General features: G+C 41.3%; 3 non-coding genes across 3 annotated transcripts; all 3 read right to left on the reverse strand.

Moving 5' to 3' along the window:
- Positions 1 to 3395: 3395 nt before the first annotated feature.
- Positions 3396 to 3468, reverse strand: TRNAS-GCU (transfer RNA serine (anticodon GCU)). Its single transcript has one exon. It is a non-coding gene; the product is annotated as a tRNA-Ser (tRNA).
- A 2707-nt stretch (positions 3469 to 6175) lies between these two features.
- On the reverse strand, positions 6176 to 6248 carry TRNAS-GCU (transfer RNA serine (anticodon GCU)). The gene has a single exon. It is a non-coding gene; the product is annotated as a tRNA-Ser (tRNA).
- A 2278-nt stretch (positions 6249 to 8526) lies between these two features.
- On the reverse strand, positions 8527 to 8599 carry TRNAS-GCU (transfer RNA serine (anticodon GCU)). Its single transcript has one exon. It is a non-coding gene; the product is annotated as a tRNA-Ser (tRNA).
- Positions 8600 to 15616: the final 7017 nt, after the last annotated feature.

The raw sequence follows: 15616 nt of genomic DNA on the forward strand, positions 1-15616 counted from the left end.
GGGCTCGAACCACCAACCTTTCGATTAACAGCTGAACGCGCTAATTATTGCGCCACGGAAGCCCAAAAATTAAATGGTCGTCAGGTATTCTGGAAGCACTTTGGCTTTCTACGTTACATTCGTGATCCCACAACACCGCTCCCGGGTGGGCTTGAACCACCAACCTTTCGGTTAACAGCCGAACGCGCTAACCATTGCGCCACGGAAGCCCAAAAATTAAATGAACGTCAGGTATTGTGGAAAAACTTTGGCTTTCTACGTTACATGTGAGATCCCACAACACCGCTCCCGGGTGGCCTCGAACCACCAACCTATTGGTTAACAGCCGAACGCGCTAACCATTGAGCCACGGAAGCCCAAAATTTAAATGGTCGTCAGGTATTGTGGAAAAACCTTGACTTTTTACGTAACATCTGAGACGTCACAACACCGCTCCCGGATGGGCTTGAACCACCAACCTTTCGGTTAACAGCCGAACGCGCTAACCATTGCGCCACGGAAGCCCGAAAATAAAATGGTCGTCAGGTATTGTGGAAAAACTTTGGCTTTCTACGTTACATTCGAGATCCCACAACACCGCTCCCGGGTATGCTTGAAGCACCAACCTATTGGCTAACAGCCGAACGCGCTAACCATTGAGCCACGGAAGCTCAGAAAATAAATGGTTGTCAGGTATTGTGGAAAAACTTTGGCTTTCTACGTTACATTTGAGACCCCACAACCACCAACCTTTCGATTAACAGCTGAACGCGCTAACCATTGAGCCACGGAAGCTCAGAAATTAAATGGTCGTCAGGTGTTGTGGAAAAACTTTGGCTTTCTACGTTACATTTGAGATCCCACAACACCGCTCCCGGGTGGGCTCGAACCACCAACCTATGGGTCAACAGCAGAACGCGCTAACCATTGCGCCACGGAAGCCCAAAAATTAAATGCTCGTCAGGTTTTGCGTAAAAACCTTGACTTTTTACGTCACATCTGAGACCTCACAACACCGCTCCCGGATGGGCTCGAACTACCAAACTATTGGTTAACAACCGAACGCGCTAACCATTGAGCCACGGATGCTCAGAAATTAAATGCTCGTCAGGTTTTGCGTAAAAGCCTTGACTTTTTACGTCACATCTGAGACCTCACAACACCGCTCCCGGATGAGCTCGAACAACCAACCTATTGGTTAACAGCCGAACGCGCTAACCATTGCGCCACGGAAGCCCAAAAATTCAATGTTCGACAGGTATCGTGGAAAAACTCTGACATTTTATGTTACATTTGAGACGTCACAACACCGCTCCCGGGAGAGCTCAAACCACCAGTCTTTTGAATAGCAGCTGAACCTGCTAACCATTGCGCCACGGAAGCCCAAAAATTAAATGGTCGTCAGGTATTTTGGAAAAACCTTGACTTTTAACGTCACATCACCGCTCCCGGATGGGCTCGAACCACCAACCTATTGGTTAACAGCCGAACGCGCTAACCATTGAGCCACGGAAGCCCAAAGTTAAATGCTCGTCAGGTATTGTGTAAACACCTAAATAAAATATTCTAATTGAAATATACCACGCATTATTTAATTCGGTGCTATCTTATGGAATACAATTCTGGGGCAACACAACAAAAGCTAATCAAAACAGGATACATATCCTACAAAAAAGGGCAATTAGATCAATATATAACTTATCATTTAGAGACCATACCCAAGAGTACTTTACTAGGACAAAAATTCTAAACATACAAGTATATTTTGGAAAAACCTTGACTTTTAACGTCACATCTGAGACGTCACAATACCGCTCCCGGATGGGCTTGAACCACCAACCTATTGGTTAACAGCCGAACGCGCTAACCATTGAGCCACGGAAGCCCAAAGTTAAATGCTCGTCAGGTATTGTGTAAAAACCTTGACTTTTTACGTCACATCTGAGACCTCACAACACCGCTCCCGGATGGGCTCGAACCACCAACCTATTGGTTAACAGCCGAACGCGCTAACCATTGCGCCACGGAAGCCCAAAATTTAAATGGTCGTCAGGTGTTGTGGAAAAAACCTTGACTTTTTACATCACATCTGAGACGTCACAACACCGCTCCCGGATGGGCTCGAACCACACACCTATTAGTTAACAGCCGAACGCGCTAACCTTTGAGCCACGGAAGCTCAGAAATTAAATGGTCGTCACGTATTGTGGAAAAACTTTGGCTTTCTACGTTACATTTGAGATCCCACAACACCGCTCCCGGGTGGGCTCGAACCACCAACCTATTGGTTAACAGCCGAACGCGTTAACCATTGCGCCACGGAAGCCCAAAAATTAAATGGTCGTCAGGTATTGTGGAAAAACTTTGGCTTTCTACGTTACGTTTGAGATCCCACAACGCCGCTCCCGGGTGGGCTCGAACCACTAACTTATTTGTTAACTGCTGAACGCGCTAACCATTGCGCCACGGAAGCTAAAAATTAAATGCTCGTCAGGTATTGTGTAAAAACCTTGACTTTTTACGTCACATCTGAGACCTCACAACACCGCTCCCGGATGGGCTCGAACCACCAACCTATTGGTTAACAGCCGAACGCGCTAACCATTGAGCCACGGAAGCTCAGAAATTAAATGGTCGTCACGTATTGTGGAAAAACTTTGGCTTTCTACGTTACATTTGAGATCCCACAACACCGCTCCCGGGTGGGCTCGAACCACCAACCTATTGGTTAACAGCCGAACGCGCCACGGAAGCCCAAAAATTAAATGCTCGTCAGGTATTGTGGAAAAACCTTGACTTTTTACGTCACATCTGAGACCTCACAACACCGCTCCCGGATGGGCTCGAACCACCAACCTATTGGTTAACAGCCGAACGCGCTAACCATTGCGCCAAGGAAGCCCAAAATTTAAATGCCCGTCAGGTATTGTGTAAAAACCTTGACTTTTTACGTCACATCTGAGACCTCACAACACCGCTCCCGGATGGGCTCGAACCACCAACCTATTGGTTAACAGCCGAACGCGCTAAACATTGCGCCACGGAAGCCCAAAAGTTAAATGCTCGTCAGGTATTGTGTAAAAACCTTGACTTTTTACGTCACATCTGAGACCTCACAACACCGCTCCCGGATGGGCTCGAACCACCAACCTATTGGTTAACAGCCGAACGCGCTAAACATTGCGCCACGGAAGCCCAAATGTTAAATGCTCGTCAGGTATTGTGTAAAAGCCTTGACTTTTTACGTCACATCTGAGACCTCACAACACCGCTCCCGGATGGGCTCGAACCACCAACCTATTGGTTAACAGCCGAACGCGCTAACCATTGCGCCACGGAAGCCCATAAGTTAAATGATCGTCAGGTATTGTGTAAAAACCTTGATTTTTTACGTCAAATCTGAAACCTCACAACAGCGCTCCCGGATGGGGTCGAACCACCAACCTATTGGTTAGCAGCCGAACGCGCTAACCATTGCGCCACGGAAGCCCAAAAATTAAATGGTCGTCATTTATTGTGGAAAAACTTTGGCTTTCTACGTTACATTTGAGATCACACAACACCGCTCCCGGATGGGCTCGAACCACCAACCTATTGGTTAACAGCCAAACGCGCCAACCATTGAGCCACGGAAGCCCAAAAATTAAATGGTCGTCAGGTATTGTGGAAAAACTTTGGCTTTCTACGTCACATCTGAGACCTCACAACACCGCTCCCGGATGGGCTCGAACCACCAACCTATTGGTTAACAGCCGAACGCGCTAACCATTGAGCCACGGAAGCTCAGAGACTAAATGGTTGTCAGGTATTGTGGATAAGTTATGACTTATTACGTTACATCTGAGACCCTTCAACACCTCTCACGGTTGGGCTCGAACCACCAACCATTCGGTTAACAGCCGAACGCGCTAACCATTGCGCCATGGAAGCCCAAAATTTAAATGTTCGTCAGGTATTGTGGAAAAACCTTGACTTTTTACGTCACTTCTGAGACCTCACAACACCGCTCCCGGATGGGCTCGAACCACCAACCTATTGGTTAACAGCCGAACGCGCTAACCATTGAGCCACGGAAGCTCAGAAATTAAATGGTCGTCACGTATTGTGGAAAAACTTTGGCTTTCTACGTTACATTTGAGATCCCACAACACCGCTCCCGGGTGGGCTCGAACCACCAACCTATTGGTTAACAGCCGAACGCGTTAACCATTGCGCCACGGAAGCCCAAAAATTAAATGGTCGTCAGGTATTGTGGAAAAACTTTGGCTTTCTACGTTACGTTTGAGATCCCACAACGCCGCTCCCGGGTGGGCTCGAACCACTAACTTATTTGTTAACTGCTGAACGCGCTAACCATTGCGCCACGGAAGCTAAAAATTAAATGCTCGTCAGGTATTGTGTAAAAACCTTGACTTTTTACGCTACATCTGAGACCCCACAACACCTCTCCCGGGTGGGCTCGTACCACCAACCTCTCGATTAACAGCTGAACGCGCTAACCATTGCGCCACGGAAGCCCAAAAATTCAATGTTCGTCAGGTATTGTGGAAAAATTTTGGCTTTCTACGTTACATTTGAGATCACACAACACCGCTCCCGGGTGGGCTCGAACCACCAACCTCTCGATTAACAGCTGAACGCGCTAACCATTGCGCCACGGAAGCCCAAAAATTAAATGGTCGTCAGGTATTGTGGAAAAATTTTGGCTTTCTACGTTACATTTGAGATCACACAACACCGCTCCCGGGTGGGCTCGAACCACCAACCTATTGGTTAACAGCCGAACGCGCTAACCATTGCGCCAAGGAAGCCCAAAATTTAAATGCCCGTCAGGTATTGTGTAAAAACCTTGACTTTTTACGCTACATCTGAGACCCCACAACACCTCTCTCGGGTGGGCACGAACCTTCAACCTTTCGATTAACAGCTGAACGCGCTAATCATTGCGCCACGGAAGCCCAAAAATTAAATGGTCGTCAGGTATTGTGGAAAAACATTGGCTTTCTACGTTACGTTTGAGATCCCACAACACCGCGCCCGGGTGGGCTCGAACCACCAACCTAATGGTTAACAGCCGAACGCCCTAACCATTGCGCCACGGAAGCCCAAAAATTAAATGATCGTCAGGTATTGTGGAAAAACTTTGGCTTTCTACGTTACATTTGAGATCCCACAACGCCGCTCCCGGGTGGGCTCGAACCACCAACCTTTCGGTTAACAGCCGAACGCGCTAACCATTGCGCCATGGAAGCCCAAAAATTAAATGTTCGTCAGGTATTGTGGAAAAACCTTGACTTTTTACGTCACATCTGAGACCTCACAACACCGCTCCCGGATGGGCTCGAACCACCAACCTATTGGTTAACAGCCGAACGCGCTAACCATTGAGCCACGGAAGCTCAGAAATTAAATGGTCGTCACGTATTGTGGAAAAACTTTGGCTTTCTACGTTACATTTGAGATCCCACAACACCGCTCCCGGGTGGGCTCGAACCACCAACCTATTGGTTAACAGCCGAACGCGCCACGGAAGCCCAAAAATTAAATGCTCGTCAGGTATTGTGGAAAAACCTTGACTTTTTACGTCACATCTGAGACCTCACAACACCGCTCCCGGATGGGCTCGAACCACCAACCTATTGGTTAACAGCCGAACGCGCTAACCATTGCGCCAAGGAAGCCCAAAATTTAAATGCCCGTCAGGTATTGTGTAAAAACCTTGACTTTTTACGTCACATCTGAGACCTCACAACACCGCTCCCGGATGGGCTCGAACCACCAACCTATTGGTTAACAGCCGAACGCGCTAAACATTGCGCCACGGAAGCCCAAAAGTTAAATGCTCGTCAGGTATTGTGTAAAAACCTTGACTTTTTACGTCACATCTGAGACCTCACAACACCGCTCCCGGATGGGCTCGAACCACCAACCTATTGGTTAACAGCCGAACGCGCTAAACATTGCGCCACGGAAGCCCAAATGTTAAATGCTCGTCAGGTATTGTGTAAAAGCCTTGACTTTTTACGTCACATCTGAGACCTCACAACACCGCTCCCGGATGGGCTCGAACCACCAACCTATTGGTTAACAGCCGAACGCGCTAACCATTGCGCCACGGAAGCCCATAAGTTAAATGCTCGTCAGGTATTGTGTAAAAACCTTGATTTTTTACGTCAAATCTGAAACCTCACAACAGCGCTCCCGGATGGGGTCGAACCACCAACCTATTGGTTAGCAGCCGAACGCGCTAACCATTGCGCCACGGAAGCCCAAAAATTAAATGGTCGTCAGGTATTGTGGAAAAACATTGGCTTTCTACGTTACGTTTGAGATCCCACAACACCGCGCCCGGGTGGGCTCGAACCACCAACCTAATGGTTAACAGCCGAACGCCCTAACCATTGCGCCACGGAAGCCCAAAAATTAAATGATCGTCAGGTATTGTGGAAAAACTTTGGCTTTCTACGTTACATTTGAGATCCCACAACGCCGCTCCCGGGTGGGCTCGAACCACCAACCTTTCGGTTAACAGCCGAACGCGCTAACCATTGCGCCATGGAAGCCCAAAAATTAAATGTTCGTCAGGTATTGTGGAAAAACCTTGACTTTTTACGTCACTTCTGAGACCTCACAACACCGCTCCCGGATGGGCTCGAACCACCAACCTATTGGTTAACAGCCGAACGCGCTAACCATTGAGCCACGGAAGCTCAGAAATTAAATGGTCGTCACGTATTGTGGAAAAACTTTGGCTTTCTACGTTACATTTGAGATCCCACAACACCGCTCCCGGGTGGGCTCGAACCACCAACCTATTGGTTAACAGCCGAACGCGTTAACCATTGCGCCACGGAAGCCCAAAAATTAAATGGTCGTCAGGTATTGTGGAAAAACTTTGGCTTTCTACGTTACGTTTGAGATCCCACAACGCCGCTCCCGGGTGGGCTCGAACCACTAACTTATTTGTTAACTGCTGAACGCGCTAACCATTGCGCCACGGAAGCTAAAAATTAAATGCTCGTCAGGTATTGTGTAAAAACCTTGACTTTTTACGCTACATCTGAGACCCCACAACACCTCTCCCGGGTGGGCTCGTACCACCAACCTCTCGATTAACAGCTGAACGCGCTAACCATTGCGCCACGGAAGCCCAAAAATTCAATGTTCGTCAGGTATTGTGGAAAAATTTTGGCTTTCTACGTTACATTTGAGATCACACAACACCGCTCCCGGGTGGGCTCGAACCACCAACCTCTCGATTAACAGCTGAACGCGCTAACCATTGCGCCACGGAAGCCCAAAAATTAAATGGTCGTCAGGTATTGTGGAAAAATTTTGGCTTTCTACGTTACATTTGAGATCACACAACACCGCTCCCGGGTGGGCTCGAACCACCAACCTATTGGTTAACAGCCGAACGCGCTAACCATTGCGCCAAGGAAGCCCAAAATTTAAATGCCCGTCAGGTATTGTGTAAAAACCTTGACTTTTTACGCTACATCTGAGACCCCACAACACCTCTCTCGGGTGGGCACGAACCTTCAACCTTTCGATTAACAGCTGAACGCGCTAATCATTGCGCCACGGAAGCCCAAAAATTAAATGGTCGTCAGGTATTGTGGAAAAACATTGGCTTTCTACGTTACGTTTGAGATCCCATAACACCGCGCCCGGGTGGGCTCGAACCACCAACCTAATGGTTAACAGCCGAACGCCCTAACCATTGCGCCACGGAAGCCCAAAAATTAAATGATCGTCAGGTATTGTGGAAAAACTTTGGCTTTCTACGTTACATTTGAGATCCCACAACGCCGCTCCCGGGTGGGCTCGAACCACCAACCTTTCGGTTAACAGCCGAACGCGCTAACCATTGCGCCATGGAAGCCCAAAAATTAAATGTTCGTCAGGTATTGTGGAAAAACCTTGACTTTTTACGTCACATCTGAGACCTCACAACACCGCTCCCGGATGGGCTCGAACCACCAACCTATTGGTTAACAGCCGAACGCGCTAACCATTGAGCCACGGAAGCTCAGAAATTAAATGGTCGTCACGTATTGTGGAAAAACTTTGGCTTTCTACGTTACATTTGAGATCCCACAACACCGCTCCCGGGTGGGCTCGAACCACCAACCTATTGGTTAACAGCCGAACGCGCTAAACATTGCGCCACGGAAGCCCAAAAGTTAAATGCTCGTCAGGTATTGTGTAAAAACCTTGACTTTTTACGTCACATCTGAGACCTCACAACACCGCTCCCGGATGGGCTCGAACCACCAACCTATTGGTTAACAGCCGAACGCGCTAAACATTGCGCCACGGAAGCCCAAATGTTAAATGCTCGTCAGGTATTGTGTAAAAGCCTTGACTTTTTACGTCACATCTGAGACCTCACAACACCGCTCCCGGATGGGCTCGAACCACCAACCTATTGGTTAACAGCCGAACGCGCTAACCATTGCGCCACGGAAGCCCATAAGTTAAATGCTCGTCAGGTATTGTGTAAAAACCTTGATTTTTTACGTCAAATCTGAAACCTCACAACAGCGCTCCCGGATGGGGTCGAACCACCAACCTATTGGTTAGCAGCCGAACGCGCTAACCATTGCGCCACGGAAGCCCAAAAATTAAATGGTCGTCATTTATTGTGGAAAAACTTTGGCTTTCTACGTTACATTTGAGATCACACAACACCGCTCCCGGATGGGCTCGAACCACCAACCTATTGGTTAACAGCCAAACGCGCCAACCATTGAGCCACGGAAGCCCAAAAATTAAATGGTCGTCAGGTATTGTGGAAAAACTTTGGCTTTCTACGTCACATCTGAGACCTCACAACACCGCTCCCGGATGAGCTCGAACCACCAACCTATTGGTTAACAGCCGAACGCGCTAACCATTGAGCCACGGAAGCTCAGAAATTAAATGATTGTCACGTATTGTGGATAAGTTTTGACTTTTTACGCTACATATGAGACCCCACAACACCTCTCCCGGGTGGGCTCGAACCTTCAACCTTTCGATTAACAGCTGAACGCGCTAATCATTGCGCCACGGAAGCCCAAAAGTTAAATGTTCGTCAGGTATTGTGAAAAACTCAGACATTTTACGTTACATCTGAGACCTCACAACACCGCATCCCGGATGGGCTCGAACCACAAACCTATTGGTTAACAGCCGAACGCGCTAATCATTGAGCCACGGAAGCCCAGAAATTAAATGGTTGTCACGTATTGTGGAAAAGTTTTGACTTTTTACGCTACATCTGAGACCCCACAACACCTCTCCCGGGTGGGCTCGTACCACCAACCTCTCGATTAACAGCTGAACGCGCTAACCATTGCGCCACGGAAGCCCAAAAATTCAATGTTCGACAGGTATTGTGGAAAAACTCTGACATTTTATGTTACATTTGAGACGTCACAACACCGCTCCCGGGAGAGCTCAAACCACCAGTCTTTTGAATAGCAGCTGAACGCGCTAACCATTGCGCCACGGAAGCCCAAAAATTAAATGGTCGTCAGGTATTGTGGAAAAACTTTGGCTTTCTACGTTACATTTGAGATCACACAACACCGCTCCCGGGTGGGCTCGAACCACCAACCTATTGGTTAACAGCCGAGCGCGCTAACCATTGCGCCACGGAAGCCCAAAAGTTACATGCTCGTCAGGTATTATGTAAAAACCTTGACTTTTTACGTCACATCTGAGACCTCACAACACCGCTCCCGGATGGGGTCGAACCACCAACCTATTGGTTAACAGCCGAACGCGCTAACCATTGCGCCACGGAAGCCCAAAAATTAAATGGTCGTCATTTATTGTGCAAAAACTTTGGCTTTCTACGTTACATTTCATATCCCACAACACCGCTCCCGGGTGGGCTCGAACCACCAACCTATTGGTTAACAGCCGAACGCGCTAACCATTGAGCCACGGAAGCTCAGAAATTAAATGGTTGTCAGGTAATGTGGAAAACCTTGACTTTTAACGTCACATCTGAGACCTCACAACACCGCTCCCGGATGGGCTCGAACCACCAACCTATTGGTTAACAGCCGAACGTGCTAACCATTGCGCCACGGAAGCCCAAAAATTAAATGGTCGTCAGGTATTGTGGAAAAATTTTGGCTTTCTACGTTACATTTGAGATCACACAACACCGCTCCCGGGTGGGCTCGAACCACCAACCTATTGGTTAACAGCCGAACGCGCTAACCATTGCGCAAAGGAAGCCCAAAATTTAAATGCTCGTCAGGTATTGTGTAAAAACCTTGACTTTTTACGTCACATCTGAGACCTCACAACACCTCTCCCGGGTGGGCTCGAACCTTCAACCTTTCGATTAACAGCTGAACGCGCTAATCATTGCGCCACGGAAGCCCAAAAATTAAATCGTCAGGTATTGTGGAAAAACTTTGGCTTTCTACGTTACATTTGAGATCCCACAACGCCGCTCCCGGGTGGGCTCGAACCACTAACCTATTGGTTAACAGCCGAACGCGCTAACCATTGAGCCACGGAGGCTCAGAAATTAAATGGTTGTCACGTATTGTGGAAAAACTTTGGCTTTCTACGTTCCCTATAAAACACTCTTTGAAAGTGATTTCATCTTGATTGAACAATAATTAAAAATTTACCTCGATTTTTAATAACATTTTCAAAATCGACGTTTCACGGCCAAAGAAGCTTACTTTGAGTATTTCTTCACTATTTTCAAATATGTTCACTGAAACCATTATTTTTATACTTTTTGCTTTAATTCAAGCAAATGTAACGATATTCATTCAAAAAACTGTTAAAATTCAATTTTTCAATAAGAAATCGTTGTCACGGATTTTTTATCTTGAAGAAGAAAAACATGCGATTTTTTTCGGTACTTTTTTGAATGCATTTTTTTCAGGAGAAATTTTTGACCGAATTCAGCTTAATTCCCTATAAAACACTCATTAAAAGTGATTTCATCTCGATTGAACAATAAATGAAAATGTACCTCGATTTTTAATAACATTTTCAAAATCGACGTAACTCGGCCTAAGAAAAACATTTTGAGTATTTGTTCACTGTTTTCAAATATAACCACTGAAACCATTATTTTTGTAATTTTTGCGTTAATTCAAGCAAATGTAACGATATTCATTCAACAAACTGTTAAAATTCAATTTTAAATAAGAAATCGTTGTCACGGATTTTGTATCTTGAAAAAAAACATGCGATTTTTTCGGTACACTTTTAAATGCATTTTTTTTTGGAGAAATTTTTGACCGAATTCAGCTTAATTCCCTATAAAACACTCATTGAAAGTGATTTCATCTCGATTGAACAATAATTAAAAATTTACCTCGATTTTTAATAACATTTTCAAAATCGACGTTTCACGGCCAAAGAAGCATACTTTGAGTATTTCTTCACTATTTTCAAATATGTTCACTGAAAGCATTATTTTTATACTTTTTGCTTTAATTCAAGCAAATGTAACGATATTCAATCAAAAAACTGTTAAAATTAAATTTTTCAATAAGAAATCGTTGTCACGGATTTTGTATCTTGAAGAAGAAAAACATGCGATTTTTTCGGTACTTTTTTGAATGCATTTTTTTCAGGAGAAATTTTTGACCGAATTCAGCTTAATTCCCTATAAAACACTCATTAAAAGTGATTTCATCTCGATTGAACAATAAATAAAAATGTACCTCGATTTTTAATAACATTTTCAAAATCGACGTTTCACGGCCAAGGAAGCATATTTTGAGTATTTCTTCACTATTTTCAAATATAACCACTGAAACCATTATTTTTATACTTTTTGCTTTAATTCAAGCAAATGTAACGATATTCATTCAAAAAACTGTTAAAATTCAATTTTTCAATAAGAAATCGTTGTCACGGATTTTGTATCTTGAAGAAGAAAAACATGCGATTTTTTTCGGTACTTTTTTGAGTGCATTTTTTTCTGGAGAAATTTTTGACCGAATTCAGCTTAATTCCCTATAAAACACTCATTAAAAGTGATTTCATCTCGATTGAACAATAAATAAAAATGCACCTCGATTTTTAATAACATTTTCAAAATCGACGTAACTCGGCCTAAGAAAAACATTTTGAGTATTTGTTCACTGTTTTCAAATATAACCAATGAAACCATTATTTTTGTAATTTTTGCGTTAATTCAAGCAAATGTAACGATATTCATTCAACAAACTGTTAAAATTCAATTTTAAATAAGAAATCGTTGTCACGGATATTGTATCTTGAAGAAAAAAAACATGCGATTTTTTCGGTACACTTTTGAATGCATTTTTTTTGGAGAAATGTTTGACCGAATTCAGCTTAATTCCCTATAAAACACTCTTTGAAAGTGATTTCATCTCGATTGAACAATAATTAAAAATTTACCTCGATTTTTAATAACATTTTCAAAATCGACGTTTCACGGCCAAAGAAGCATACTTTGAGTATTTCTTCACTATTTTCAAATATGTTCACTGAAACCATTATTTTTATACTTTTTGCTTTAATTCAAGCAATGTAACGATATTCATTCAAAAAACTGTTAAAATTCAATTTTCAGTAAGAAATCGTATTCACGGATTTTGTGTCTTGAAGAAGAAAAACCTGCGATTTTTTCGGTACTTTTTTGAATGAATTTTTTTCTGGAGAAATTTTTGACCGAATTCAGCTTAATTCCCCATAAAACACTCATTAAAAGTGATTTCATCTCGATTGAACAATAAATAAAAATGTACCTCGATTTTTAATAACATTTTCAAAATCGACGTTTCACGGCCAAAGAAGCATATTTTGAGTATTTCTTCACTATTTTCTAATATGACCACTAAAACCATTATTTTTGTAATTTTTGCGTTAATTCAAGCAAATGTAACGATATTCATTCAACAAACTGTTAAAATTCAATTTTAAATAAGAAATCGTTGTCACGGATTTTGTATCTTGAAAAAAAAAACATGCGATTTTTTCGGTACACTTTTAAATGCATTTTTTTCTGGAGAAATATTTGACCGAATTCAGCTTTATTCTCTATAAAACACTCATTAAAAGTGATTTCATCTCGATTGAACAATAATTAGAAATGTACCTCGATTTTTAATAACATTTTAAAAATCGACGTTTCACCGCCAACGAAGCATATTTTGAGTATTTCTTCACTATTTACTAATATATTCACAGAAACCATTATTTTTATAATTTTTGCTTTAATTCAAGCAAATGTAACGATATTCAATCAAAAAACTGTTAAAATTAAATTTTTCAATAAGAAATCGTTGTCACGGATTTTGTATCTTGAAGAAGAAAAACATGCGATTTTTTCGGTACTTTTTTGAATGCATTTTTTTCTGGAGAAATTTTTGACCGAATTCAGCTTAATTCCCTATAAAACACTCATTAAAAGTGATTTCATCTCGATTGAACAATAAATAAAAATGTACCTCGATTTTTAATAACATTTTCAAAATCGACGTTTCACGGCCAAAGAAGCATATTTTGAGTATTTCTTCACTATTTTCAAAAATAACCACTGAAACCATTATTTTTATACTTTTTGCTTTAATTCAAGCAAATGTAACGATATTCATTCAACAAACTGTTAAAATTCAATTTTAAATAAGAAATCGTTGTCACGGATTTTGTATCTTGAAGAAAAAAAACATGCGATTTTTTCGGTACACTTTTGAATGCATTTTTTTCTGGAGAAATTTTTGACCGAATTCAGCTTAATTCCCTATAAAACACTCATTAAAAGTGATTTCATCTCGATTGAACAATATATAAAAATGTACCTCGATTTTTAATAACATTTTCAAAATCGACGTAACTCGGCCTAAGAAAAACATTTTGAGTATTTGTTCACTATTTTCTAATATAACCACTGAAACCATTATTTTTGTAATTTTTGCGTTAATTCAAGCAAATGTAACGATATTCATTCAACAAACTGTTAAAATTCAATTTTAAATAAGAAATCGTTGTCACGGATTTTGTATCTTGAAGAAGAAAAACATGCGATTTTTTCGGTACTTTTTTGAATGCATTTTTTTCTGGAGAAATTTTTGACCGAATTCAGCTTAATTCCCTATAAAACACTCATTAAAAGTGATTTCATCTCGATTGAACAATAAATAAAAATGTACCTCGATTTTTAATAACATTTTCAAAATCGACGTTTCACGGCCAAAGAAGCATATTTTGAGTATTTCTTCACTATTTTCAAATATAACCACTGAAACCATTATTTTTATACTTTTTGCTTTAATTCAAGCAAATGTAACGATATTCATTCAAAAAACTGTTAAAATTCAATTTTTCAATAATTCAATTCAATTCAATTCAATTCAAAATGTTTATTTTATTTGCATTACAGATACAGTATACCACGGGGCTAAGTCACATTGTGACTTGTAAGCCCCGTGCCTATCTGTTTAATTTAATATAACAATTTTAATTTAATCAAATAAAAATAGATTTAACAATGGTGTCTTATAATAAATAATGTTAAAGATTCATGAAAAAACTTAATGTATATATGTTATATCCACTTGAAATTAAACAATGGCATGGTATAACATAAAAAATTTAACAATCGTTGTCACGGATTTTGTATCTTGAAGAAGAAAAACATGCGATTTTTTCGGTACACTTTTGAATGCATTTTTTTCTGGAGAAATTTTTGACCGAATTCAGCTTAATTCCCTATAAAACACTCATTGAAAGTGATTTCATCTCGATTTAACAATAATTAAAAATTTACCTCGATTTTTAATAACATTTTCAAAATCGACGTTTCACGGCCAAAGAAGCATACTTTGAGTATTTCTTCACTATTTTCAAATATGTTCACTGAAACCATTATTTTTATACTTTTTGCTTTAATTCAAGCAAATGTAACGATATTCAATCAAAAAACTGTTAAAATTAAATTTTTCAATAAGAAATCGTTGTCACGGATTTTGTATCTTGAAGAAGAAAAACATGGGATTTTTTTCGGTACTTTTTTGAATGCATTTTTTTCAGGAGAAATTTTTGACCGAATTCAGCTTAATTCCCTATAAAACACTCATTAAAAGTGATTTCATCTCGATTGAACAATAAATGAAAATGTACCTCGATTTTTAATAACATTTTCAAAATCGACGTAACTCGGCCTAAGAAAAACATTTTGAGTATTTGTTCACTGTTTTCAAATATAACCACTGAAACCATTATTTTTGTAATTTTTGCGTTAATTCAAGCAAATGTAACGATATTCATTCAACAAACTGTTAAAATTCAATTTTAAATAAGAAATCGTTGTCACGGATTTTGTATCTTGAAAAAAAACATGCGATTTTTTCGGTACACTTTTAAATGCATTTTTTTTTGGAGAAATTTTTGACCGAATTCAGCTTAATTCCCTATAAAACACTCATTGAAAGTGATTTCATCTCGATTGAACAATAATTAAAAATTTACCTCGATTTTTAATAACATTTTCAAAATCGACGTTTCACGGCCAAAGAAGCATACTTTGAGTATTTCTTCACTATTTTCAAATATGTTCACTGAAAGCATTATTTTTATACTTTTTGCTTTAATTCAAGCAAATGTAACGATATTCAATCAAAAAACTGTTAAAATTAAA

The sequence above is a fragment of the Phalangium opilio genome, unplaced genomic scaffold (assembly GCF_054372755.1).
Source record: "Phalangium opilio isolate 3A_F unplaced genomic scaffold, DU_Popi_V2 ptg000087l_1, whole genome shotgun sequence".
In the NCBI taxonomy this organism is placed as follows: Eukaryota; Metazoa; Arthropoda; class Arachnida; order Opiliones; family Phalangiidae; genus Phalangium; species Phalangium opilio.